Source organism: Colletes gigas, unplaced genomic scaffold (genome assembly GCF_013123115.1).
Source record: "Colletes gigas isolate AHSC1104 unplaced genomic scaffold, ASM1312311v1 Colletes_gigas_Sc00015, whole genome shotgun sequence".
NCBI classification, from domain to species: Eukaryota; Metazoa; Arthropoda; class Insecta; order Hymenoptera; family Colletidae; genus Colletes; species Colletes gigas.
The window spans coordinates 1,880,290-1,908,229 of record NW_025106644.1 but is presented as its reverse complement, the minus strand read 5'-3'; the positions used below and the strand labels follow the sequence as shown (position 1 = coordinate 1,908,229).

At 33.4% G+C, this 27,940-nt stretch overlaps 1 protein-coding gene and 1 long non-coding RNA gene across 4 annotated transcripts in view; both read left to right on the top strand.

Moving 5' to 3' along the window:
- Positions 1 to 27,940, top strand: part of LOC122400008 (cysteine-rich motor neuron 1 protein) — a 653,650-nt gene that overhangs the window by 347,888 nt on the left and 277,822 nt on the right. The window lies entirely within an intron of this gene.
- LOC122400009 overlaps positions 1 to 27,940 on the top strand; it is a 251,400-nt gene that overhangs the window by 139,150 nt on the left and 84,310 nt on the right. Inside the window, exon 3 of one of the 2 annotated variants that reach the window (XR_006259317.1) lies at positions 5,261 to 6,777. The exons of the other annotated variant lie outside the window; for it this stretch is intronic. This is a non-coding gene — a long non-coding RNA (uncharacterized LOC122400009). Of the gene's footprint in view, positions 1 to 5,260; positions 6,778 to 27,940 lie in introns of those variants that run through there. 2 annotated transcript variants of the gene reach the window in all.

Genomic DNA, 27,940 nt, shown 5'->3' with positions numbered 1-27,940 from the left:
AAATTCAAAAATATATATAATATATACACAGAAATTTAAAATTTATTGAATTTGAAAATATATATAATATATACACAGAAATTTAAAATTTATTGAATTTGAAAATATATATAATATATACACAGAAATTTAAAATTTATTGAATTCAAAAATATATTTTGCTTCTAATATTAGTTTTTTAAAATAAATTTAAAAATTTTGCTTTCATAATTAAAAGAGGTCGTAATAAAAATTTCTGCTTTTCATTATTGTTAATTTTTATTGTTCGTCTAATTTTACTAAATAACTTATTCAAAATAATTATAAAACACTCAAAATTGTATGCTTGTACAAATCTATATATACATATATTTTTTTTTTTCGAATTGTGTTGACCAAAAGAATCGTTCCCATCGCTACCCCGAACACGTGTACGATACTTTTCCTGGAATTCGTTTGTTCCATGCCGCGAGCTCGAACGTCGTCCATACATGTTTCGCTACTAAATTTCCCGACCGACGAGAATCGCGGCGTTCGGCGTTAATAAAGCCACCGCTGTAAACCGGAACATGTAACGGAGGCCATTTAAAATTATAATTAACAACTGTTGTTGGCGTTACTAGTAAGGGGAAATCGAAACGCTTCGAGTTAACAGAGACGAATGAGCGACGTAAGTCTGCGGGCACCGCTATCAGTGGAAGGTATTAATATCGAAACTTTGCCCGACTCGGAATCGCCTCCGCTGGTTTTGCCAAGAGGATTAATAATCCGTTCGAATTAACGCGATTTATTCGTGTAACGGGCTCTCTTACCCCTGTCAGGCTCGGGATTAATTTTTTATTTGAGGTTACCGCCCGCGATAATATCGATTTCGTGCAATGGGAACGGAGAACCACTCGAATCGCGCGCGCCATGCGCCCGCGCATGCGCGTCTGCTCTCGCTGCGCGCGCATACGGCGTAACCTTTCCGTACTCTTTCGCTCGAAGTGCAGAAACGTTAGAAATTGAATGAAATTTGAGGCATTTAATGTACGAATTCGAAATTGATATGGAAAGTAACTATAATTATTGGTAGATGAGAGAGATTAAGAGTAGTGGGATCGTATAATATAATATTAATATTGTATTGTTTCTTGGAAGTATATTGGGGTTATTTTTTGCTTATGCATTACACATAACCTTTCTATATTCTTTCGTTTGATGTTATGGCCACACGATGGCGCTTTACGTTGGAGTACTGGTCGACCATAGGGGAACTCCCAATACACATAACCTTTTTGTATTCTTTTGATCGATGTTATGGTTTGAGTAAGACCACTATTAACATGAATATTTTCATCGATTTATTGTTACTTTAATAATACTTTAAGACTACATAGTGTAACTTTTAGAAAATTGTGGCGTGCATATGGCCGCAAGATGGCGATTTACGTTGGAGTACTGGTCGACCATAGGGGAACCTCCAAGTAGAGCTCGCCAGTCAGTCGCGGGGAATTCCCGTGCGTGTGTATTACTATCGAAACAGTTTTATATTCTATGGGACCACAAAAATAAAAAATGTAACATCATCGAGTACAGCGAACATTCTAGTTGTCGCGCGGGGAAGTCCCATTCGGATCGATCTCATAGATGGCGACACTGCATTCCTCAACAAAGTGCAGAAAAATTAGAATTAGAATGAAATTTGAAAAATTTAATGTACGAATTTAGAATTGATATGGGTAGTAACTATAATTATTGATATATAGAAGAGGTTAAGAGTAGAGGGATCGTATAATATGATATTAATATTGTATTATTTCTTCGAAGGGTTATTTGAAAAAATAAATATTTGATTCTATAATGGATGCACTATTCGATTATTTATAAGGCCTCTCTCAAAGAGTGTTTTACCTTTATCATATAGTTTACATTTAATGTTCCTTCCAGAATGGTACGTCATTTTGTATTATCACCATCGAACATTTTATGGCTTCCATAACCCTTTCAAATGTTCTTCACTTGGCATCTCTTTGTAATTATTTATTAAAACCCAATTTTGCTTTTTTAATTTTAATATTTTTTATTTTTATAAATAAATAAATAAACAAATATTTATTATCACCATCGAACATTTTATGGCTTCCATAACCCTTTTAAATGTTCTTCACTTGGCATCTCTTTGTAATTATTTATTAAAATCCAATTTTATTTTTTTAATTTTATTATTTTATTATTTTTAATTTTTATAAATAAATAAATAAACAAATATCTAGGTAGTTTCTATAATCCCAGTATTGAAATTTCTCCCACTGAAAAAAATTTGTAAAATATAATTTTTCCGCGGGAGATGAGTCCGAGGCGTCGTTTGATCGGGGTTCCCCCATCGATTTCGTCGCGTTTCGACAAATCTCGAGCCGTGGAAGAAAGTTTCGCGGCGCATTGGAGCGACGAAAGGCAACGGGGAAGGGTGGAAAGCAGAAACTCGTCGGTGTTGCGTTAATAGAGGACCGTGGTCCGGGGAAAGGAGTGCTCACGAAGTCCCAACGTAGACCAACGTATACAGGGTGTTCGACAACCCTGGGAAAGATTTTAATGGGGAATTCTAGAGGCCAAAATAAGACGAAAATCAAGAATACTAATTTGTTGATTGAGGCTTCGTTAAAAAGTTATTAACAGTTGCGTCTGTAGATGCGTAACCTGCGTACAGCTGCGTGCGCTGTTTCACAGGCGTAACTTTAAACTTTAATAACTTTTTAACGAAGCCTCAGTAAACAAATTAGTATTCTTGATTTTCGTCTTATTTTGGTCTCTAGAATCCCCAATTAAAATTTTTCCCAGGGTTGGCCGAACACCCTGTATATACGCCCACAGAAGAAGTGGAAACGGAGAGAGCCCTGATCTCGGTTTAACGAGCCTGTCTCCGCTAGTCTCGTCCGACGAAATCGATGCCACGGGAAACTTTTATTCTCCCCGTCTCAAAACCGCGAAACAAACTTCCCTGGCAAGCTCGACCAGGCGGAGGAAAAGCTCTTAGCGCCCCCCACCCCCCACCCCCCTCCCAAACGAGTAGCAGACGTTTCCTTGCGACAAAAAAATAAACTCGATTCGTCGATCCCTTTGTTCGGGGGCGTGGATATGTTGTCAATGTACACAGGGTGTTGGACCACCGCTGGGAAAAATTTTAAGGGGAGATTCTAAAGGCCAAAATAAGACGAAAATCAAGAATATTAATTTGTTGATTGAGGCTTTGGTAGAAAGTTATTAGCGTTTAAAGTTCCGTCTGCAGAACGGCAATCTGCGAACAGCTGCGTGCGCACGATGGTGGTTCTCACCATAGACGAGGTATAGGAGTAGAGACCTTACACCTCATGGACTTTCGTGGCCCAATCTGACTGCCATATTGGCGAAATTAAAAAATATCTAATCGTTCTGAAAAAATTATTTTTAGCTAAGGGGGTCAATAACAATCATTTTTGGTGAATAGACATACCCCCGAAATTTTACGCAGTCTCGAGAAAAAAATTCGAGTAGGTGCAAAAATTTTTCGTCGAAATTAAAAAATTTTAAATCGTTCTGAAAAAATTATTTTTACCTGGGGCCATCAATTGCAACGATTTTTGGTGAAGAGACATACCCCCGAAATCTTACGCAGTTTCGAGAAAAAAATTCTTTACCGAAAATACAATGTCTGACCATGAATGGTGATTCCCCTGAAATTCGGCAAAATTGAAAACTTTCAATTCGTTCTAAAAAAAATTATTTTCGGTTGCGAGGGTCAATTGCAATCATTTTTGGTCATTACATGTACCTTCGAAATCATGCGCGTTTTCGAGAAAAAAATTCCTTACCGAAAATGTAATTTATGGCCAGAAATGTTGCCCCAAAATTACATGCGAATCTTTAAAATGTCATAACTTCTGAACGGATTGGAGGATTTCAATGTTTAAAAAGGCAAATAACGCGTATTTTGGTGAAGAATATGTAGGAATTCCAAAAATGTTCGAAATGTTGTTCCTTGACCCTGTAAAATTAGGAAAACCCCATAAAAGTAGTCCAATTTTGAATCGACCATAACTCTTACAATAATGAATATATTTCAATGAAATTTATTTTTGAAGTAGAGCTAATGGATACCTACAAAAAAGTATTAAACAACATTTGCGTACAACGTCAAACAAATTTATTAAAAATCAAGAACGAATTTTTAAGAAAAATCGACAGGGGGGAAGTCCCTAAACTTTTCGGTGAAAATGAAAAGTTTCAAATCATTTTGGAAAAATTATTTTCGGTTGCGGGGGTCAATTCCAATCATTTTTGGTGAATAGACATACCACCAAAATCCTACTCAGTTTCGAGAAAAAAATTCGAGTATGTTGACAAATTTTTCGGTGAAACTAAAAAATTTCAAATCGGTCTAAAAAAATTATTTTTATCTAAGGAGGTTAATAACAATCATTTTTGATGGATAGACATACCCCCGAAATCCTACGTACTTTCGAGAAAAATATTCTTTACCGAGAAAAACATACTGGACTAAGTGTCTCACCCTGTATACTGTCGCAGTTTCCAGATAATTCGTTCGATCGAGTGGCTGAAATAATTCCTGTTCCGGTGTTTGTTTACGATTGTTCGTCGAATTACGTGGCTACCGATAATCGAATCGGGATTCTGTGCAAATATTGAAAAAAGGAACATGGTTGCGTCTGGGGGCTTCGAGAATCCCTCGAAAGAAAGTATCATTCGATACTTGCTATGTTTCGCGAAATAAACCTGGTCAGAATTTATTTATTCACTGATCTAATGAGGGAGGAATTTTTTATAACTAGGATATAACTAGAGATATAACTAGGTACACTATATTTTTATTGTATCATCTTCCACTGTATTTATTTTTCTATCCCTGAAAGTGTTCGATTATTATAAAATTTATTGACAAATGTTTACACTATATTTATATTGTATCATCTTCTATTTATTTTTATATTCCCTGGAAATGTTCAATTAATATGTTTTATTGCAAATATAAAACTGTTGAGGAATGCAGTGTCGCCATCTATGAGACGGATTCGAATGGGACTTCCCCGCTCAATGACTAGAACCTTCGCTGTACTCTTTTCATTTTGTAAAAGTTACACTATGTAGTCTTCAAGTACTATTAAAGTAATAATGAGTCTATGAATATATTCGTGTTAATAGTGGTCTTACCCAAACCATAACAAAAACCGTGAATAAATATTATTAAACTAATCCAGTGTGAAAATTAACACAACATGTAACTCTGAATTTTCTTTTGTTCCAGGTAAGTCCAGAGAAGCTCTTATACATAGACACAGGCTCGATTTGTAAGTAACATTTAAGAAAAAAATCCACTTTAAACACCACCAAAAAGGGGGGGGGCAATATTCAGGAATTTTTTAGACCACTTTAAAGACCAACAAAAAGGGGGGTTAATATTCAGGAATTTTAAGACCACTTTAAAGAGCACCAAAAAGGGCGGTTAATATTCAGTAATTTTAAGACCACTTTAAAGACCACCAAAAAGGGGGGTTAATATTCAGGAATTTTAAGACCATTTTAAAGATAATCAAAGAAAAAGTCAATATTCAGTAATTTTAAGACCACTTTAAAGACCATCAAAGAGAAGGTCACAATATTCAGGGATTTTAAGGCCACTTTAAAGACCATCAAAGAGAAGGTCAAAGTGTATTCAGGAATTGTAAAACCACTTTAAAAACCACCAATAAAAGGTCACAACATTCAGGAACTTGAAGACCACTTTAAAGACCAACTTAAAGACCACCAAAGAAAAGGTCACAATATTCAGGAACTTTAAGACCACTTCAAAGACCACCAAAGAAAAGATCACTATTCAGGATTTTTAAACCACTTTAAAGACTACCAAAGAAATGGTCAATATTCAGGAATTTTAAGACCACCAAAGAAAAGGTCAATATTCAGGAATTTTGAGACCACTTTTAAGACCATCGAAGAACAGGCCACAATATTCAGGGATTTTAAGGCCACTTTAAAGACCATCAAAGAGAAGGTCAATATTCAGGAATGTTAAGACCACTTTAATGACCACCAAAGAAAAGGTCACTCTTCAGGAATTTTAAGACCACTATTAAGACCATCAAAGAAAAGGTCAATATTCAGGAATGTTAAGACCACTTTAAAGACCAACTTAAAGACCACCAAAGAAAAGGTCACAATATTCAGGAACTTTAAGACCACTTCAAAGACCACCAAAGAAAAGGTCACTATTCAGGAATTTTTAAACCACTTTAAAGACTACCAAAGAAATGGTCAATATTCAGGAATTTTAAGACCACCAAAGAAAAGGTCAATATTCAGGAATTTTGAGACCACTTTTAAGACCATCGAAGAACAGGCCACAATATTCAGGGATTTTAAGGCCACTTTAAAGACCATCAAAGAGAAGGTCAATATTCAGGAATGTTAAGACCACTTTAATGACCACCAAAGAAAAGGTCACTCTTCAGGAATTTTAAGACCACTATTAAGACCATCAAAGAAAAGGTCAATATTCAGGAATGTTAAGACCACTTTAAAGACCAACTTAAAGACCACCAAAGAAAAGGTCACAATATTCAGGAACTTTAAGACCACTTCAAAGACCACCAAAGAAAAGGTCACTATTCAGGATTTTTAAACCACTTTAAAGACTACCAAAGAAATGGTCAATATTCAGGAATTTTAAGACCACCAAAGAAAAGGTCAATATTCAGGAATTTTGAGACCACTTTTAAGACCATCGAAGAACAGGCCACAATATTCAGGGATTTTAAGGCCACTTTAAAGACCATCAAAGAGAAGGTCAATATTCAGGAAAAGTTAAGACCACTTTAATGACCACCAAAGAAAAGGTCACTCTTCAGGAATTTTAAGACCACTATTAAGACCATCAAAGAAAAGGTCAATATTCAGGAATGTTAAGACCACTTTAAAGACCAACTTAAAGACCACCAAAGAAAAGGTCACAATATTCAGGAACTTTAAGACCACTTCAAAGACCACCAAAGAAAAGATCACTATTCAGGATTTTTAAACCACTTTAAAGACTACCAAAGAAATGGTCAATATTCAGGAATTTTAAGACCACCAAAGAAAAGGTCAATATTCAGGAATTTTGAGACCACTTTTAAGACCATCGAAGAACAGGTCACAATATTCAGGGATTTTAAGGCCACTTTAAAGACCATCAAAGAGAAGGTCAATATTCAGGAATGTTAAGACCACTTTAATGACCACCAAAGAAAAGGTCACTCTTCAGGAATTTTAAGACCACTATTAAGACCATCAAAGAAAAGGTCAATATTCAGGAATGTTAAGACCACTTTAAAGACCAACTTAAAGACCACCAAAGAAAAGGTCACAATATTCAGGAACTTTAAGACCACTTCAAAGACCACCAAAGAAAAGGTCACTATTCAGGATTTTTAAACCACTTTAAAGACTACCAAAGAAATGGTCAATATTCAGGAATTTTAAGACCACCAAAGAAAAGGTCAATATTCAGGAATTTTGAGACCACTTTTAAGACCATCGAAGAACAGGTCACAATATTCAGGGATTTTAAGGCCACTTTAAAGACCATCAAAGAGAAGGTCAATATTCAGGAATGTTAAGACCACTTTAATGACCACCAAAGAAAAGGTCACTCTTCAGGAATTTTAAGACCACTATTAAGACCATCAAAGAAAAGGTCAATATTCAGGAATGTTAAGACCACTTTAAAGACCAACTTAAAGACCACCAAAGAAAAGGTCACAATATTCAGGAACTTTAAGACCACTTCAAAGACCACCAAAGAAAAGGTCACTATTCAGGAATTTTTAAACCACTTTAAAGACTACCAAAGAAATGGTCAATATTCAGGAATTTTAAGACCACCAAAGAAAAGGTCAATATTCAGGAATTTTGAGACCACTTTTAAGACCATCGAAGAACAGGCCACAATATTCAGGGATTTTAAGGCCACTTTAAAGACCATCAAAGAGAAGGTCAATATTCAGGAATGTTAAGACCACTTTAATGACCACCAAAGAAAAGGTCACTCTTCAGGAATTTTAAGACCACTATTAAGACCATCAAAGAAAAGGTCAATATTCAGGAATGTTAAGACCACTTTAAAGACCAACTTAAAGACCACCAAAGAAAAGGTCACAATATTCAGGAACTTTAAGACCACTTCAAAGACCACCAAAGAAAAGGTCACTATTCAGGATTTTTAAACCACTTTAAAGACTACCAAAGAAATGGTCAATATTCAGGAATTTTAAGACCACCAAAGAAAAGGTCAATATTCAGGAATTTTGAGACCACTTTTAAGACCATCGAAGAACAGGTCACAATATTCAGGGATTTTAAGGCCACTTTAAAGACCATCAAAGAGAAGGTCAATAGTCAGGAATGTTAAGACCACTTTAATGACCACCAAAGAAAAGGTCACTCTTCAGGAATTTTAAGACCACTATTAAGACCATCAAAGAAAAGGTCAATATTCAGGAATGTTAAGACCACTTTAAAGACCAACTTAAAGACCACCAAAGAAAAGGTCACAATATTCAGGAACTTTAAGACCACTTCAAAGACCACCAAAGAAAAGGTCACTATTCAGGAATTTTTAAACCACTTTAAAGACTACCAAAGAAATGGTCAATATTCAGGAATTTTAAGACCACCAAAGAAAAGGTCAATATTCAGGAATTTTGAGACCACTTTTAAGACCATCGAAGAACAGGCCACAATATTCAGGGATTTTAAGGCCACTTTAAAGACCATCAAAGAGAAGGTCAATATTCAGGAATGTTAAGACCACTTTAATGACCACCAAAGAAAAGGTCACTCTTCAGGAATTTTAAGACCACTATTAAGACCATCAAAGAAAAGGTCAATATTCAGGAATGTTAAGACCACTTTAAAGACCAACTTAAAGACCACCAAAGAAAAGGTCACAATATTCAGGAACTTTAAGACCACTTCAAAGACCACCAAAGAAAAGGTCACTATTCAGGATTTTTAAACCACTTTAAAGACTACCAAAGAAATGGTCAATATTCAGGAATTTTAAGACCACCAAAGAAAAGGTCAATATTCAGGAATTTTGAGACCACTTTTAAGACCATCGAAGAACAGGCCACAATATTCAGGGATTTTAAGGCCACTTTAAAGACCATCAAAGAGAAGGTCAATATTCAGGAAAAGTTAAGACCACTTTAATGACCACCAAAGAAAAGGTCACTCTTCAGGAATTTTAAGACCACTATTAAGACCATCAAAGAAAAGGTCAATATTCAGGAATGTTAAGACCACTTTAAAGACCAACTTAAAGACCACCAAAGAAAAGGTCACAATATTCAGGAACTTTAAGACCACTTCAAAGACCACCAAAGAAAAGATCACTATTCAGGATTTTTAAACCACTTTAAAGACTACCAAAGAAATGGTCAATATTCAGGAATTTTAAGACCACCAAAGAAAAGGTCAATATTCAGGAATTTTGAGACCACTTTTAAGACCATCGAAGAACAGGTCACAATATTCAGGGATTTTAAGGCCACTTTAAAGACCATCAAAGAGAAGGTCAATATTCAGGAATGTTAAGACCACTTTAATGACCACCAAAGAAAAGGTCACTCTTCAGGAATTTTAAGACCACTATTAAGACCATCAAAGAAAAGGTCAATATTCAGGAATGTTAAGACCACTTTAAAGACCAACTTAAAGACCACCAAAGAAAAGGTCACAATATTCAGGAACTTTAAGACCACTTCAAAGACCACCAAAGAAAAGGTCACTATTCAGGATTTTTAAACCACTTTAAAGACTACCAAAGAAATGGTCAATATTCAGGAATTTTAAGACCACCAAAGAAAAGGTCAATATTCAGGAATTTTGAGACCACTTTTAAGACCATCGAAGAACAGGTCACAATATTCAGGGATTTTAAGGCCACTTTAAAAACCATCAAAGAGAAGGTCAATATTCAGGAATGTTAAGACCACTTTAATGACCACCAAAGAAAAGGTCACTCTTCAGGAATTTTAAGACCATTATTAAGACCATCAAAGAAAAGGTCAATATTCAGGAATGTTAAGACCACTTTAAAGACCAACTTAAAGACCACCAAAGAAAAGGTCACAATATTCAGGAACTTTAAGACCACTTCAAAGACCACCAAAGAAAAGGTCACTATTCAGGAATTTTTAAACCACTTTAAAGACTACCAAAGAAATGGTCAATATTCAGGAATTTTAAGACCACCAAAGAAAAGGTCAATATTCAGGAATTTTGAGACCACTTTTAAGACCATCGAAGAACAGGTCACAATATTCAGGGATTTTAAGGCCACTTTAAAGACCATCAAAGAGAAGGTCAATATTCAGGAATGTTAAGACCACTTTAATGACCACCAAAGAAAAGGTCACTCTTCAGGAATTTTAAGACCACTATAAGACCACCAAAGATATGGCCACAATATTCAGGTATTTTAAGACCACTTTTTAAGACCACCAAAGAAAAGGTGAAGTACCTTCGAATGCGACACACACATTGCATAAAATAGTTTTCCAAGTGAGGGGTGGGGGGATGAATCGTTAAATACAGAGTTATTTCAGGTGGCAATTGACTTGTTCCACCTGTACAAAAGCAGCTTCCGGCTCGAGCGCTTTCGCTGTTGTAAAAATCGCGAGATTCAACGACTTGTTCAACTCCCGTCTACTTTCACGATCCGCGCGAGGCGTTAAACGACTTTAAACACCCGTTCGAATCGATGCAACGATTAACCCATTCTATCGCGTAGAGCTTTAACGAGCAATCGGAACTACCCCTCGGCACCGATTCATCCGAGGATTCGCGCCTGGAGTTTCCGGAATTCTTCTTTCTTACGGCGTCGCTCGGGACAATCGATTCCCTCGAAGAATTCCTCGAACGTCTCCAGCGCGCTACAGGTTGCGTCAATTATTTCGAGATTGATTCAATCTTTCTTTTTTTTTTAAATGTAGTGCGAATGATGTTTGTATTGAAAATTTTTATATAATTAAATATGAGGAGATTTAGTATATCAACAGTACACATGTCCTTTTGAACTTTACATAACCACAAAAAAGCAAATATTATAGTTCGATTATATTTTTGAATATTTTGAGTCACGTTTCTAAAAATAAAAAGCAAATATTAATGTCTCTATTTCTTTATTAATATCTTATTTTTATGTAGTTTTTAATATTTGTTAATCACCAACCTAAAAAAAAAAAAACAAATAATTGAAGTCTGTGTTCTTTTATTATAATAAGTTGCTAATTGTAGACTTCAGGTTTCTGATTACACACTGTACAACGTTTTTTTAAACTATACAAAAGCTCAAAAAACCAAATGCTTGTTAGAAGTAAAGCGCCATTTGTTTCTGCGCCATCTAGAGTTATTCCGACTTACTACTTTATGTACAGATTTAATATTTAACAAAATTGACAGTGAAAGTCCACTGATTTCACTGATGCAAATAATATGTGTTTTGAAAATTCATAAATAATTAAATATAAGGAAATTTATTATTTTAATTTTACATTGACTGTCTCTATAAATAAAAATATTGATGCAAATTTAATTATAATTTCGTCAAAAATTCGTTTCTAAATAAATATGAATAGAATTTACAATATAAAAAATTAGCTCTCAAGCTGAAACGTTAAAAAAAAATCAAAATTGAACAGAATTCATGAATTTAAATAAATTAAATTTGCAAAAATAAATACTAAGACGAATTTTAATTTATATAGTTATAAATAATACATTTGATCTAGCTCTCACTGTATTAATAAATAAATATACCAAATAAACAACATCATAAATATTATCAAAAAAAAATTTTTGTCAATATCATAAATTTGCATCTACAGATTAAATATTTAAAAAAATTGACAAAGTCCATCGATTTCTAAGATAATAAAAAACACATCCATCGATCAAAATTAATAACCTCCAGCTTTCTATAAATTGCTATTTTTCCTATTTTTCAATTTCCATCATCGAGGAAATTAACAAGTGTAATTTTTCATTAGACTACGTCGACGACCTTAAACTTTCTCGCATAATTAACTTCCCAGCTAGACACGCAATTATGGTCTGATTTAAATAATCCAAGGATCCGGTGCAACGCAAACAAAATGTTTATTAACACGCACGAACGTCTCAGTCGAGTTAGACGGGGCGTGCTGGATCCTTGTTTTAATTTGCGCACGCTAAATAACGGCTCCCCGGAGAGGATATCCTCGTTTCGTGATCTTGGCATCGTATTCGTATCCACTCTCTAATTTGCTGAACATATATCATGCATTCCCCGATATTGCGTCCAAATCTCGGGGATTTCTAATGTGTACTGCTAAACTGCCATGATTCACCGTATATTGAACCACCGGTGGGCTATACCTAATCACTAGACTGAGGATATTTATGCATTTATGTGCTAATTTTAATTTTCACAAAATTGCAGAACGCAGTTAATATTGAAAAATATGAGAAATGAAGTAAAATTCGAATTATTATGTTTGGGGGTTGAGACAATGTAGAAAATTTCCAGTTTTGTTAATTCTATTAATAAAAATATGTATTTCACTATTAAAATTCAATTTTTGTTAGAAAATAACATCTCGAAAAATTACAGAATGCAAACAATATTCAACAATATAAGAAATGAAGTAAAATACGAATTATTATATTTAGGGGTTGAGACAATGTAGAAAATTTCCAATTTCATTAATTTTATTTATAAAAATGTGAATTTCAGTGTTTAAAATTCAGTTTTTATTGAAAAATAACATCACGAAAAATTACAGAATGCAATCAATATTCAAAAATATAAGAAATAACGTGAAATTCGAATTATTATATTCAGGGGTTGAAACAACAAAATTTCCATTTCGTTAAGTCTATTAATAAAAATATGAATTTCACTATTAAAATTCAATTTTTGTTAGAAAATAACATCTCGAAAAATTACAGAATGCAAACAATATTCAACAATATAGGAAATAAAGTAAAATACGAATTATTATATTTAGGGGTTGAGACAATGTAGAAAATTTCCAATTTCATTAATTTTATTTATAAAAATGTGAATTTCAGTGTTTAAAATTCAGTTTTTATTGAAAAATAACATCACGAAAAATTACAGAATGCAATTAATATTCAAAAATATAAGAAATAACGTGAAATTCGAATTATTATATTCAGGGGTTGAAACAACAAAATTTCCATTTCGTTAATTCTATTAATAAAAATATGAATTTCACTATTAAAATTCAATTTTTGTTAGAAAATAACATCTCGAAAAATTACAGAATGCAAACAATATTCAACAATATAAGAAATGAAGTAAAATACGAATTATTATATTTAGGGGTTGAGACAATGTAGAAAATTTCCAATTTCATTAATTTTATTTATAAAAATGTGAATTTCTGTGTTTAAAATTCAGTTTTTATTGAAAAATAACATCACGAAAAATTACAGAATGCAATCAATATTCAAAAATATAAGAAATAACGTGAAATTCGAATTATTATATTCAGGGGTTGAAACAACAAAATTTCCATTTCGTTAATTCTATTAATAAAAATATGAATTTCACTATTAAAATTCAATTTTTGTTAGAAAATAACATCTCGAAAAATTACAGAATGCAAACAATATTCAACAATATAAGAAATAAAGTAAAATACGAATTATTATATTTAGGGGTTGAGACAATGTAGAAAATTTCCAATTTCATTAATTTTATTTATAAAAATGTGAATTTCAGTGTTTAAAATTCAGTTTTTATTGAAAAATAACATCACGAAAAATTACAGAATGCAATCAATATTCAAAAATATAAGAAATAACGTGAAATTCGAATTATTATATTCAGGGGTTGAAACAACAAAATTTCCATTTCGTTAATTCTATTAATAAAAATATGAATTTCACTATTAAAATTCAATTTTTGTTAGAAAATAACATCTCGAAAAATTACAGAATGCAAACAATATTCAACAATATAGGAAATAAAGTAAAATACGAATTATTATATTTAGGGGTTGAGACAATGTAGAAAATTTCCAATTTCATTAATTTTATTTATAAAAATGTGAATTTCAGTGTTTAAAATTCAGTTTTTATTGAAAAATAACATCACGAAAAATTACAGAATGCAATCAATATTCAAAAATATAAGAAATAACGTGAAATTCGAATTATTATATTCAGGGGTTGAAACAACAAAATTTCCATTTCGTTAAGTCTATTAATAAAAATATGAATTTCACTATTAAAATTCAATTTTTGTTAGAAAATAACATCTCGAAAAATTACAGAATGCAAACAATATTCAACAATATAGGAAATAAAGTAAAATACGAATTATTATATTTAGGGGTTGAGACAATGTAGAAAATTTCCAATTTCATTAATTTTATTTATAAAAATGTGAATTTCAGTGTTTAAAATTCAATTTTTATTAGGAAATAACATTTCAAATAATTATAGAATGCAATCAATATTCAAAAATATAGGAAATACAGAAAAATACTAATTACTATATTTAGGGGTTGAGACAATATAGAAAATTTCCATTTCGTTAATTCTGTTAATAAAAATAAAAATTTCACTATTTAAAATTCAGTTTTTATTAAAAAATAAAATTGATATTTTATTGACTGATGAGATTTAATTTTACAAATAATTTATAGTATTGTGAGATTCAAAAATTTATTTATTTCGCAAAGAAGGATAATATATCGAAGTAGTTGATGGTAAAAAGAGGAAAAGGTATAATATTATTTTCTTCATACTAGTCCAATATAGGTTTTTGCCAGGAAAACGAAAAACGAGCATCGAGGCTCATGAATATACACGTTTTTGAATAACTTACTTAAAGTGGGTCAGTGGGTCCGAGTTAACTCGGGATAACGGATATTCCAAACTACATCAAAACCGAGTTAACTCGGGTTATGTCCTTAACTACTTAACTCTCTAACCCGGATAAACTCTGGTACATACATATTGTATTTTTCCACTAATCCCGGGGAAAGCCAGGCACTCGAAGCGTAAGCAACACACAAATTACTAGAAACGAACAAATGCAACCATACATAACCTCGAAAAACTAAGAATTATAGCCTCATAATATTTAAAAATTTTTGTAACGATATTTCTAAAAAAAAAAAGCAGATATTAAAGTCTGTGTCCTTTTATTAGTATTTTAAAGCATAGTGAGCTATTGTAAAAAGCTAACTACTATATTTTTATTGTATTTTTAATTATTTTTAACTACCAACCTAAAAAGAAAAAGCAAATATTAAAATCTGTGTGATTTATTTAGTTTGACACAAAACCTCAAAAAACAAGCTACTATATTTTGATGATACAGTATTTTCTCTATATAAGCTCGGAACTCGTCCACGATATAGGCAAATATCATATCCCCTCTACTTATCCCCACTGCGTACCGTTAGAACTAAGCACTCGCTGTATCGGCGAGTATGCCTTCCTATGGGCGGTTCCCCAAGATAGCGGCGCGTTTGACAGTCGGTCGTCGAACATTGTCATACGATACGGGCTCAAATTACTAAGGCAACACTAGTGCAATAATACAAATTTTTTATTTTCGTTTTCTTGTTTTGAAACTTTTAACATGTCTGTGACAGTTTTCTGATTTAACTAAGATCAAGTACAACATAATTTTTATTATTGTTTTTCATAAATTATAATATACATTTGACCTTTCTTTAAAGTGTATCCTCATCTGAAAAAAGGAATTGTAATTTAATTGGCCTATCATTTATTTGCCGAAATCGTGAGACAACTCAGAGTAAAATAAGTTGGTTAAACAGTTTAAATTCGCAAGTTATGTATATCTTTTCGGGTTATATCACTATTGCAGTAAACGATCGATACATACATATATGTACTGAAGTTATGACACGATTTAACTAGTACATATACAATATTAAATCAACAACGAAATTCATCTTTATTTTTGTTCTTCCTTTTTTCAAACTTCATCAACATATTCGTGACACTTTTCTGATTAAAATGACACCAAATACGATATACAATTTAGGTCCTATTTACTAACGCAATAAGAAATCAAAGGCATGCATCGCTCAAGTGACTCCACGTCGGCTGTATCGAAACACAGGCGATGTTTACGCGAGCCTATACAGAATCAGTATTTCATTCTGCGACCTCTACCAAGAGAGGTAGAAGTCAGAATTAGAACACCGATTTCGTATAGGCTCGCATAAACATCGCCTGTGTTTCGTTACAGCCGACCCGAAGCGAAGGAAGCGATAGCAAATTCGGCGATGCTCGGCCGCTCAGTCCCTCTTTGTCATATGCTCGCTGTTCTTTTCTATACTCGCCGCCTCCAGTAGGCGTCAACAAAGTATCAAGAATCGTTTCTCGTCCACGATATAGCCGAGCGTTGAGCCCCGAGAGCGTCGCTTCTATAGAGACAATACTGTATATGTGAATTCAAAGTGACGGTCACGGGTGACCACCGTGGCAATCAACGTGTTATTTTAAAATTGTGACTTTGTTATTTTACAGTGTTCTAAATTAAACTAGCTTTATTTACAATTTCGCAATTTTAGGGTCCTTCCATTGTAAATAATATTGCATCACATTGTGCATTTAAAGTGACGGTCACCGGTGACCACCGTAACAATTTTGTTATTTTAATATGGAGACTTTATTATTTTACAATATTCGAAATTAAAGTAGCTTTATTTATAATTTCACAATGTTAGAATCCTTCAATTGTAAATAATATTGCATCATGTTGTGAGTTCAGCGTGACGGTCACCGGTGACCACCGTGGCAGTCAACGTGCTATTTTAAAATTGTGACTTTGTCATTTTACAGTGTTCTAAATTAAAGTATTTTAAAATATAATAAGCTTCAAATTTCAATTTCTTTTATTTCTGTTAGTTGCTCGTCACAGAACGTCCTTCGAAGTTATTTCTTTGCGATATCAACCATAAAGGAGGTGCAACTCGATCAAATTTCGCGACTCCTGTACATTACTTTCGCCACGCGAAATGATTGAATGTTTCGGGTAAACGAGGACGAAGTTCACCGAGGTAAGTTTTCCCCGAGAACGCAATTTCGTTGACGCGCGTCGACCGACCGACTCGCGCCGCGTAAAGGAAACCACGAATTACGTTCAATGTTATCCCGCGTTCTTCGAATACCGTGGCCTCTCGCTGGAAAGAGAGAAGCCACGAGTGGCGGATTGAGAGGTTTCCCGACAGAGACTCGAGACTTTCGCGTGCCTCCTTTCCTTCGAATTCCACCGGAGATAATGGGAGAATTTCGTTTTTCGCGAGATCAACTTGTTAAAACATCGCTGAACCACGAGTTTATCGAGATCAAAATCCGACTGAACGGAATCAGTAGGAATTAATTCGTTAAAACTCGATGATTGACGCGGTGGTCACCGGTGACCGTCACGTTGAACTCACAATTTTTGGAATATTAATTAGAATGGGAGTATTGTAATAGTTGTTAAATTGTAAATGATAATACTTTAATTTGGAATGTTGTAAAATAATAGTCACAATTTTAAAATAACACGTTGATTGCCACGGTGGTCACCGGTGACCGTCAGGTTGAACTCACAACGTGATGCAATATTATTTACAATGGAAAGATTCTAATGTTGTAAAATTACAAATAAAGCTTCTTTAATTTGAAACATTATAAAATAACAGTCACAATTTTAAAATAACACGTTGATTGCAACGGTGGTCACCGGTGACCGTCACACATTGAACTCATAACATGATGCAATATTATTTACAATGGAAAGATTCTAAAATTGTGAAATTATAAATAAAGCTAATTTAAAACACTGTAAAATAACAAAGTCACAATTTTAAAATAGTACGTTGATTGTCTCGGTGGTCACCGGTGACCGATACCTTGAACTCACAATTTTTGGAATATTAATTAGAATGGGAGTATTGTAATAGTTGTACAATTGTAAATGATAATACTTTAATTTGGAATGTTGTAAAATAATAGTCACAATGTTAAAATAACACGTTGATTGCCACGGTGGTCACCGGTGACCGTCAGGTTGAACTTCACAACGTGATGCAATATTATTTACAATGGAAAGATTCTAATGTTGTAAAATTACAAATAAAGCTTCTTTAATTTGATACATTATAAAATAACAGTCACAATTTTAAAATAACACGTTGATTGCTACGGTGGTCACCGGTGACCGTCACTTTGAATTCACATATACCATCAAAATATAGTAACTGGTTTTTTGAGATTTTGTATAGTTTAAAAAAACCTTTTACACTGTAACTAAGAATGTACAAAAATCAGAATCCAGAAGTCTACAATTAGTAGCTTCTTATATTCTAAAATACTAATAAAAATACATAGATTATAATTTTTGTTTTCCCTGTTTATTGTCGGTGGTTAAAAATATATAAAAATACAATATTACTATTAATATTAATTACACTAGGAGAATTGTAATATTTGTGAAATTGTAAATAATGCTAAAGAAAATAAAGAAAATATTGAAATTGGTTCCCTGCTTATTGCATAGAAATTCCTCAAAAGAAAATTGATCAGAGGAGAACGATTGCCTCCAACCAGCGTTAATAATTTAAAAAATTAGATATCCTGGGTAAAATTCTCAAGCAAATTCGGTCCTCGTGCTCCTTTTGGCGCAACTGTCGCTTCTCCGAGGCTTCGATAACTCAATAACTCCGGCTGGGAATCGCGACGATATTTCTCCGCGTTGTTCCGTGCGTCTGACGTCGAGAACGAGCGTAGAGTCGATGCAGTTTCTTTCAGCGCGAACGATCGCTCCGCGAACGATCGGTCCGCGGCGCAAACGGATTCCCAGGTCGAAACGCGGCCGACGACTCGCTAAAAAACGTCTCCTCGACGTAACGACGGGGACATTTACGCGAACACGGTACAAGTCGACGAAAATCCAGCGATATCCAGCGATCGATCCCCGCCAATATGATCCCGTAGACGTTTCGACGCGCTCTTCGTCCAAATTACGCTCTGTCCTCGGATACCGAAGCTGCCTGGGTCCCGTTTGCAAGGAAATTACGAATTAAGTCAATGTGGAAAACGGCAGTGGACGGGGGGGGCGTAAAAAAGTTTCCAGAAGGCTTCTGAAACGTCGCTGCTCGCGCTCGTGATCGCGTGGGTGGGGATCCTTGATGGATGATCAATTTCCTTTGGGGCCATAATCAACGTGTTTGCTCCAGTTTCGTTGGAACAATTATTTTTCTGAGGCATTGGGACACTGTTTTTATTTTTAATTTTTAAAATTGTGTTGGGAAAAAATTTATTTAATTTGTGAAAAATGGAATTTTTTTTTTTGTGATCACTGTATTGGATTCTTCAACTTTGTTGAAATAATTATTCTTGTAAAGCATCAAGAACCATTATTTTTATTTTTTATACTAAAATTTATTTACATAATTTCTTACTACATTAATGCAAAATTTATTTACTAAATAAAATATAGTTTATAAATTTTCTTTTCATCATAATCACTGCATTTGCTCCACCAAAATTATTCAAATAATTATTTTTATGAAGCATCACTAATTATTATTTTTATTTTCTATACTAAAATCCACATTAATTAAATAAATAAAAGATGGATGATAAAATTCTTTTCCCTTCGTACCTATAATTTGTGTTTAAAATTGCTCTTGGAATGCTATGCCAGCCAACGTTTTGAGAAATATGATATCGAGAACGACTTTAGAGCCCCCGGGAGATAATGAGAGATAATTACAGCTACACGTAATTAATCTGCCATTCCAACGCGATGACTGACTAAATGCTTCGTCTCTAGGTATCTCCATCATCCAACGGTTTTACTAAAGCTGGTTATTATGCTAAAACCACGTGTTCTCTTTTTGGGACAAACAGTGCCGTATACATTTGCATACTTGAGCCGCGCTCGGGCAAAAGTGCTAGATCTTCCTTAATATTTCGAATTTTAAAGTCCAAGTACGTGGAAAATATTTTCGAGACTTCGAGCTGCTGGGAAAACGCACAAAATTACTTCTATGGACCGAAAAAAATCACAATCTCGAAATTTTCGAGAAAAAAATTCCATACAAAATTCCAAAAATTCCCGCGTATCTTTAAAATGACATAACTTCTGAATGGATAGAAGGATTTTAATGTTCCAAACGGCAAACTACGCGTATTTTGGTCAAGAATATGTAGGAATTTTAATAATACTGAAAAAGTTGTTCCTTGACCCCGTAAAGTTAGAAAATACCCCATAAAAATGGGTCAATTTTCAAACAGCCATAACTCCTACCATAGTGAATATATTTCAATGAAACTTTTTTGTAAAGTAGAGCTCATGAGTATGTACAAAAAAGTATTAGACAACTTTTCTGTAGAGCGTAAAACAAAATTACTAAAAATGAAAAACAAATTTCAAAGAAAAATCGACAGGGGGTAGTCCCCTTTTTCGGTAAAAAAAAAAGATTTCAAATTATTCTGGAAAAATTATTTTCGGTTGCAGGGGTCAATTATAATCATTTTTGGTCATTAGTCATACCCTCGAAATCCTACTCACTTTCGAGAAAAAAATTCGAGAAGGTGCCAAATTTTTCGTCAAAATTAAAAAATTTCAAAATCATTCTGAAAAAATTATTTTCGATTGCAGGGTTCAATTACAATAATTTTTGGTGAACAGACCTACTCCCGAAATTGTCGAGTCGTTCATAATCTCGCGGCCAAAGTGGCGACACCTATGAGGTTGAGGATCGTGCGGGGATTCCCGTGTCATTCGTTCGTGTCGAGTCGCGTCGTTTTGTTAGAACCGCATGGCCAGCCTTACTGTAATTTCTTACGTTAAACTATGTATGTAATACTTAAGTAATAATTAAAGTGGTTTAACATTTCAACATTGTCTATATACGGGGTGTTCGACTACCCTTGGAAAAATTTTAATGGTGTATTCTAGAGGCAAAAATAAGACGAAATTGAAGAATACCAATTTGTTGATTGAAGCTTTGTTAAAAAGATATCAACGTTTAAAGTTCCTAACGTGCGCTAGCGTTTCACAGGCGTAACTTTAAACGTTAATAACTTTTTAACGAAGCCTCCATCAACAAATTGTTATTCTTCATTTTCGTCTTATTTTGGGCTCTAGAATCCCCCATTAAAAGTTTTTTTATATTTATTTAAGGTGACTTGATATTATTCAACAATTATATCTATTCTCGCGACGTTACGTAAAATCGACCGAGTAGTGCCACGCAGAAGCATAGAAATCGACGATTATCGAAAACGCGTAGGAAACTCCTAGCGGTCGGGACGCGTGGACGTTATTTCGTTCCGCCAACGATTCTAATAAACCGGTTTCTCCCGTCTGAGAACACGAACCGGAGAAACAAGGAACGATATCCGGGCGCGAATCGTTAAGAGAAATGACCACGCGACACCTGGCCCTCGTTAATGCCAGGCGTATCGATCGAATGCAGATCGAGGCCGATCCGATCGAAATCGTCGGAACGAAACGCGACGCTCGTTTGCATTAATGCTGTTTATCGAGTGGATGGGCCGGTCGAGTGGACGGTCGCGGTGCAGACGCAACGATACGGAGGCATCTGGCGATCCGAGGCGATATTTAAGTCGCGACCTGCTCGTATAATTATTACTCGTTCGGTCGTTACGTGTGATTTAACCGCGGCCGCTTTAACGAGTGCACTCGCGTCATCGGCCTTCGAACGGATTTATTTCTCTGTCGGAGAGCTTCTCCTCCGCTGCGACTTTTGTCGCGTTGCGTCACCTTACTTCAGAGTTGGACAATTTTTATTCGCGACATGCAAATAAACTTTTGCGATTCGTTCGAAAATTTAGATTAAAATGGACGTTTTAACGAATAAGTCAATTTAAAATGGACGTTTGTAGATTTTAATTTGTAAATAAAATGTGGTGTAGTTTGAAAAATCATAACTTTTGAACGATTTGAAGGATTTTGAAGTTTCAAAATGCAGTCGACGCGTATTTTGGTGAAGAATTTTTAGAAATTTTAAGAATGTTGGAAAAGATGTTCCTTGACCTTGTAAAATTAGAAAAACCCCATAAAAGTAGTCCAATTTTGAATCGACCATAACTCTTATAATAGTTAATATATTTCAATGAAATTTAGTTATGAAGTAGAGCTCATGGATACCTACAAAAAAGTCTTAAACGATGTTTTCCGTGCAGCATCAAACAAATTTATTAAAAATCAAGAAATCAATTTTTTGCAAAGAATTTTTTTCTCGAAAGTGAGTAGGATTTCGAGGTTATGACTAATGATCAAAAATAATTGTTATTAATCTCTTTAGATAAAAATAATTTTTTTTAAACGATTTTAAATTTTTTAATATTGACGAAAAATTTCACACCTTCTCGAATTTTTTTCTCGAAAGTGAGTAGGATTTCGAGGGTATGACTAATGACCAAAAATGATTATAATTGACCCCTGCAACTGAAAATAATTTTTTCAGAATGATTTAAAATCTTTTTTTTCCGTCGAAAAAGGGGACTCCCTGTCGATTTTTCATTAAAATTTGTTTTTCATTTTTAGTAATTTTGTTTGTCGCCCCACAGAAAAGTTGTCCAATACTTTTTTGTAGGTATATATGATCTCTACTTCACAAAAAAGTTTCATTGAAATATATTCACTATTGTAGAAGTGAAGATTATTTATTTAAATTAATAAATTCTTGCAATAGTATAAAATTCAGTCGAAATAAAAATATAGAAAATTCAGTAATAAATTAATTTAATTACCAATTTCTATTTCGAGTACTATCATATAACTTTGCAATAAACAAAGTAAAAATTTTTAATTTATACAATATATCCAAATTAATTTATCGATTAGTTTGTAATTTTATTTACGATAATTAACTAATTGGCATCTTTCTCGTAATAGTAATTATCTTCGAAGACGATTAATTCTCGATCTTTTTCACGTTCCCTTGTTACGATAAAAAGACCAAGAGACGATAACGTGATCGTGGCACGATTCTTTAATCGCTATGCACGCTGATGATTCATGCGATCCCGACGAAAACAAGCATCGAATCAGATAACGTTCTTTCGGCCAGTCACGACTGTTTTCGAATTCTTTCGTCGATTACCTACGGATCTTGGCCGCGATTAGGGGAGTCGATGGTCTTATCGCGTGACTTCGTAGCGTTCCACGGCGAAAACGAGTGGACGTTAATCGCGATGGACTCTACGAGCTCCCTGAGAACATGGAGATTCGTTCGACTTTAAAACAAACAGAGTTTGAAGAGCCTCGAATCGCTATGAATTCGTAAATCGTTCTTTCTTGCGGACAGAAACTTCCATATTTTCTCTGCTCAGATCTATTTCGAACGTTCGAGCCTCCATTTTCCTGACTTCACGTCGAAACCGTGTGTACGTTAGATAACAATGGCGATTATGCTCTTAAGCTTGATTTATGAATGCAAGTTGTACAATTTAGCAACTTCGAATTCCTGAATTTATCGTATTGCACATGCTTCTGCCATGAGGTGGATAAGTATGAATAATTATATTAATAATATTGTTTAATTTTATTTAATTATAAATAATTATATTAATATTGTTTAATTTAATTTAATTATGAATAATTATAATTCTTAATATTGTTTAATTTAATTTAATTATGAATAATTATAATTAATAATATTGTTAGCTACAATAATAAATTTAAGTAAATTTTGCAGGAATTTTAGGAAGATTTTAGGAATTTTTTTGGTTTTATAAAACAAACATAATTTTTATTTTTATTTTGAATTGATTCAATTTTACTGTTTTGAAATTAATATACAAAATGGTTTTGAAATATGTTGAATCGAGCTACACTTTCATAATCGTCGATATTCTTTCCAAATACTTATTCGATAAATTTTGCCAGTCTCTTTTTTTCGTTTTTAAAACAAAAAAAAAATTTAGAAAAAATATTCAAAACAATTTTTTTAAACATTGACTCGAATTACACTTTTATAATCATTCTAGAAAATATTCTTTCCAAATAATTGTTCGATAACTTTCGTCAAAGTATTCTCTTTTAATTTTTGAAAACGAAAAGAATTTTCCAAAAATTTTCCAAATAAGTTTTTTAAACATTGACTCGAATTACACTTTCATAATCATTCGAAAAAATATTATTCCCAAATACTTGTTCCATAACTTTCGTCAGTCTTTTTTTTTTTTGAAAATATTACACAAAATTTACAAAATTTACACTTTTATACTCATCGATATATTTCCCAATATTTCGTCAACCTTCGTCAAAGTGTCTTTTCTATTTTTAACTCTAATCTAACTTCTAGTATTTTCTAAAAAAAATTCCAAAACTTTTGCATGATAATGTACTGCAATCGGTTAGGCTATTCCAAGAAAAATATCTACAATGACCGTTCGTTTTATCGAATTTATGCTCGTTACATCATTACCTTCTTCGTCGATAAAACAACGACACGCGACTCGTCGACTGGACACGAAACGATATCGTAAACTTTCCGTAGCCGCCATTTCCGTGGACGCAATTCCCCTAATCGATTCTATCGCGTCTAAAAATAAAGATGAAGTAGAAAACTAGCACGGAATTCGCGAACCGTGCGACTCTACGCGTCGATCGTCGAATCCCTTTCAAAATGTCACTGTCGCCAGACCTCGACTGCGACAAGATGAAAGGGAGTGTCGAAAAACCGTAAAATTGGACATAAAATTGAAACAACATTGGATTTTGTGGAAGAATTAACATTTATAATGTTAAATTTATGTGTATTGAATTATGGGTACTTTTGCAAATAAAAAAATAAAAATAACTAAATTGTATTATATATAAATTTAGGATAAATTTGTTCAAACACAGTACATTAAAAATGTCTCGGATTTGTATTTATTAATTTATATATTTGGTTGTTTATATTGACTAGAAAAAATCTAAGTCAAAATATGTAATTGACGACCTCTAAAATTGGATATTAACATTGAAATATTATTTTGGTAAAGGAATTCGACCATTAAAATTGCATATCAAATTTTAAAAAATTAATCTGGTGAAACAATACGTATCAGAATACTCTCTTGTAAATAAATAAATAATTCAAAATAGCTAAATTGGACTTAACCCAGATTTGCTCAAACACAAAATATGAAAAATGTTTCAGTCTCATTTGTGTTAATTTTTATATTAGGCTCTCCATATTGAATTGAAAAAATATCCCAAAATTCTATATAATATTTTAAAAAATAGTTTTGCTAAAGAAATTCGACTCTTATAATTGCATATAAAATGGAAAAAAAATCTGGTAAAGAAATTCTTGACAGAAGAGGCTATTTCACATTTGTTTTTGTTAATTTTTATATTTTTATCTTAATTTTTTTGTTTTCCATATTTAATAGAAAAATTTGACTCCAGATTCGCTATGAATGACTTAAAATTCGATATAAAATTTTAAATAACAATTTTAGTGAAGAAATTCCAAAACTTAAAAAAAAGATTCTTAAAATTGGGTATAAAATTTTAAACAATTATTTTACATAATTATAGGACTCTCCTGTAAATAAATACACAATTAAAAGTAGCTAAATTGTCGCCTAACCTAGATCAATTTTTATATTAGGTCCTCCATTACCCAATCGAAGAAACTATAAAATTTAAAAAAATAGTTTTGCTGAAGAAATTCGCCTCTTAAAATTGCACATAAAACAAAACAAAAATCTATCAAAGAAATACTCGACAGAGGGGGCCTTCAGCGGCCTGGATCGTCGCGCGAAAATGGCGGACGAGTAAGAAGAGGACGCTCGTCGAACGGAGACGGAGTCGATGAATGAACGGCCGTCTTCGTCGGGCGGGCGCGTGCGTATGCGCGCGAGTGCGTGCCGTAACGCGACACGCGACGATGGTGCGCGCGCACGCGACACGACCGCGCGAATGAATGGGGGAATTCAAGTCGCGTATTTTGGCGTCGCGTCACGGCGTACGTCGGCCACACGGAATCCACGCCACCGTTCATTAATGATACTTTGCGAAATCGTGATTGCCATTCGAGATCGGCGCTGAAACGAACCGACGATTCATTCTGCGCTCGTTAGCCGTGCAAACGACCGATTGACAATGAAATTGAAATACCTCAACAGCTGTTAACGATCCGATCGTGGCCTCGTGGCCGCGTTAAAGGGTACCCTCGGGGAACATCTGGATTCCGTTTCACCTCCATTTCCTGCTCGTGCCGACTGTTTACCGACTCCCGCCGCATATCCGGGCTGGCGATAATGTTTCCTGAAATAAAATACGCGTCGATGAGCGCGGCGTTCCAACGATCGCTAGTCAGCGACTAGGAAGTCTCAGATTTCGTAGTGAAATAAATTTATTGGCAGATTGAAAAATATACTATGTGTCCATTGAGTGGAAAAATTCAAGTAGGGCTGATTCACTGCACAAATTATTAATAATAATAATTTTTAAAATAATTGGTAATAATAATTAATAATTAAAATTCATTGTTGCTTGTATTGTTGATATAAAATTATATGTAATATATTGATAATAGATAAATTACTAGTGGTGCTGTTTTTAGGTTATAGTGAAGTATACAGTGGTCCCTCGTTAAGGTTCACTGGCTCGCGACCGTTATCGAGGGAGGCACTAGGAAATTGTTCTTATTTCAAAATTGAAAGATACTGAGAATGAGCAGGAATTCGGGGGTATATGTATTCACCAAAAATGATTCTAATTGACCCCCACAACCAAAAATAATTTTTTTTTAACGATTTGAAATTTTTAAATTTTGTCGATTTTGGTCACCTTTTCGAATTTTTTTCTCAAATATGCGTAGGATTTTGGGAATATGTCTGTTCACCGAAAATGATTGTAATTGACCCCCACAGCCAAATATAATTTTTTTTTAACGATTTGAAATTTTTTTTTTTGGCGAAAAATTTCAGCAGCTACCTCCTATCAATTTTACTTGAGAATTCGTTTTTGATTTTTCATAAATTTATTTGATGCGCTATGGAAATGTTGTTTAATACTTTTTTGTGGACATCCATGAGCTCTACTTCGGGGAAAAATTTCATTGAAATATAGTCACTATTGTAAGAGTTATGGTCGATTCAAAATTGGACTATTTTTATGGAGTTTTTCTAACTTTACAGGGTTAAGGCACAACTTTTCGAACAATTTTAGAATTTCTGAATATTCTTCGCCCAAATACGCGTTATTTGCATTTTGAAACATTAAAATCGTCCAATTCGTTCAGGAGTTATGGTGTTTTAAACATAATCATGACATTGAAGGAGAAACAGACATTCAGGGTCAGACATTGTATTTTGATGAATTTTTTTCTCGAAAATGCTTGAGATTTCGGGTATATGTGTATTAACCAAAAATGATTGTAATTAACCCCTGCGACGAAAAATAATTTTTTCAGAACGATTTTAAATTTTTTAATTTTGTCGAAAAATTTGTTCACCTTCTTGAATATTTTTCTCAAATATGCGTAGGATTTTGGGGATATGTCTGTTCACCGAAAATGATTGTAATTGACCCCCGCAACCAAAAATAATTTTTTCAGAATCATTTGAAATTTGTCGTTTTTACGAAAAAATTCGTTTTTGATTTTTAATAAATTTGTTTGACACACTGTTCGAAATATATTGAAAATGAGTGAAATAAAAAGCAATGTTTAATGTTTGTTTTGAAAATTCTAAAATCGTTCAAAAATTGTAATGCATAAGTCATTGATTATTTCGATTTTATAAAAATTGACCATTTTTTAAATAATTGCTTAGACAATTTTTATTATTGACACGACCATTTACGAAATTTTGTTAGAATCGTAAGGGGTTGATTGTATAAAAAATATTTTTTTTAGCAAGAATAAGA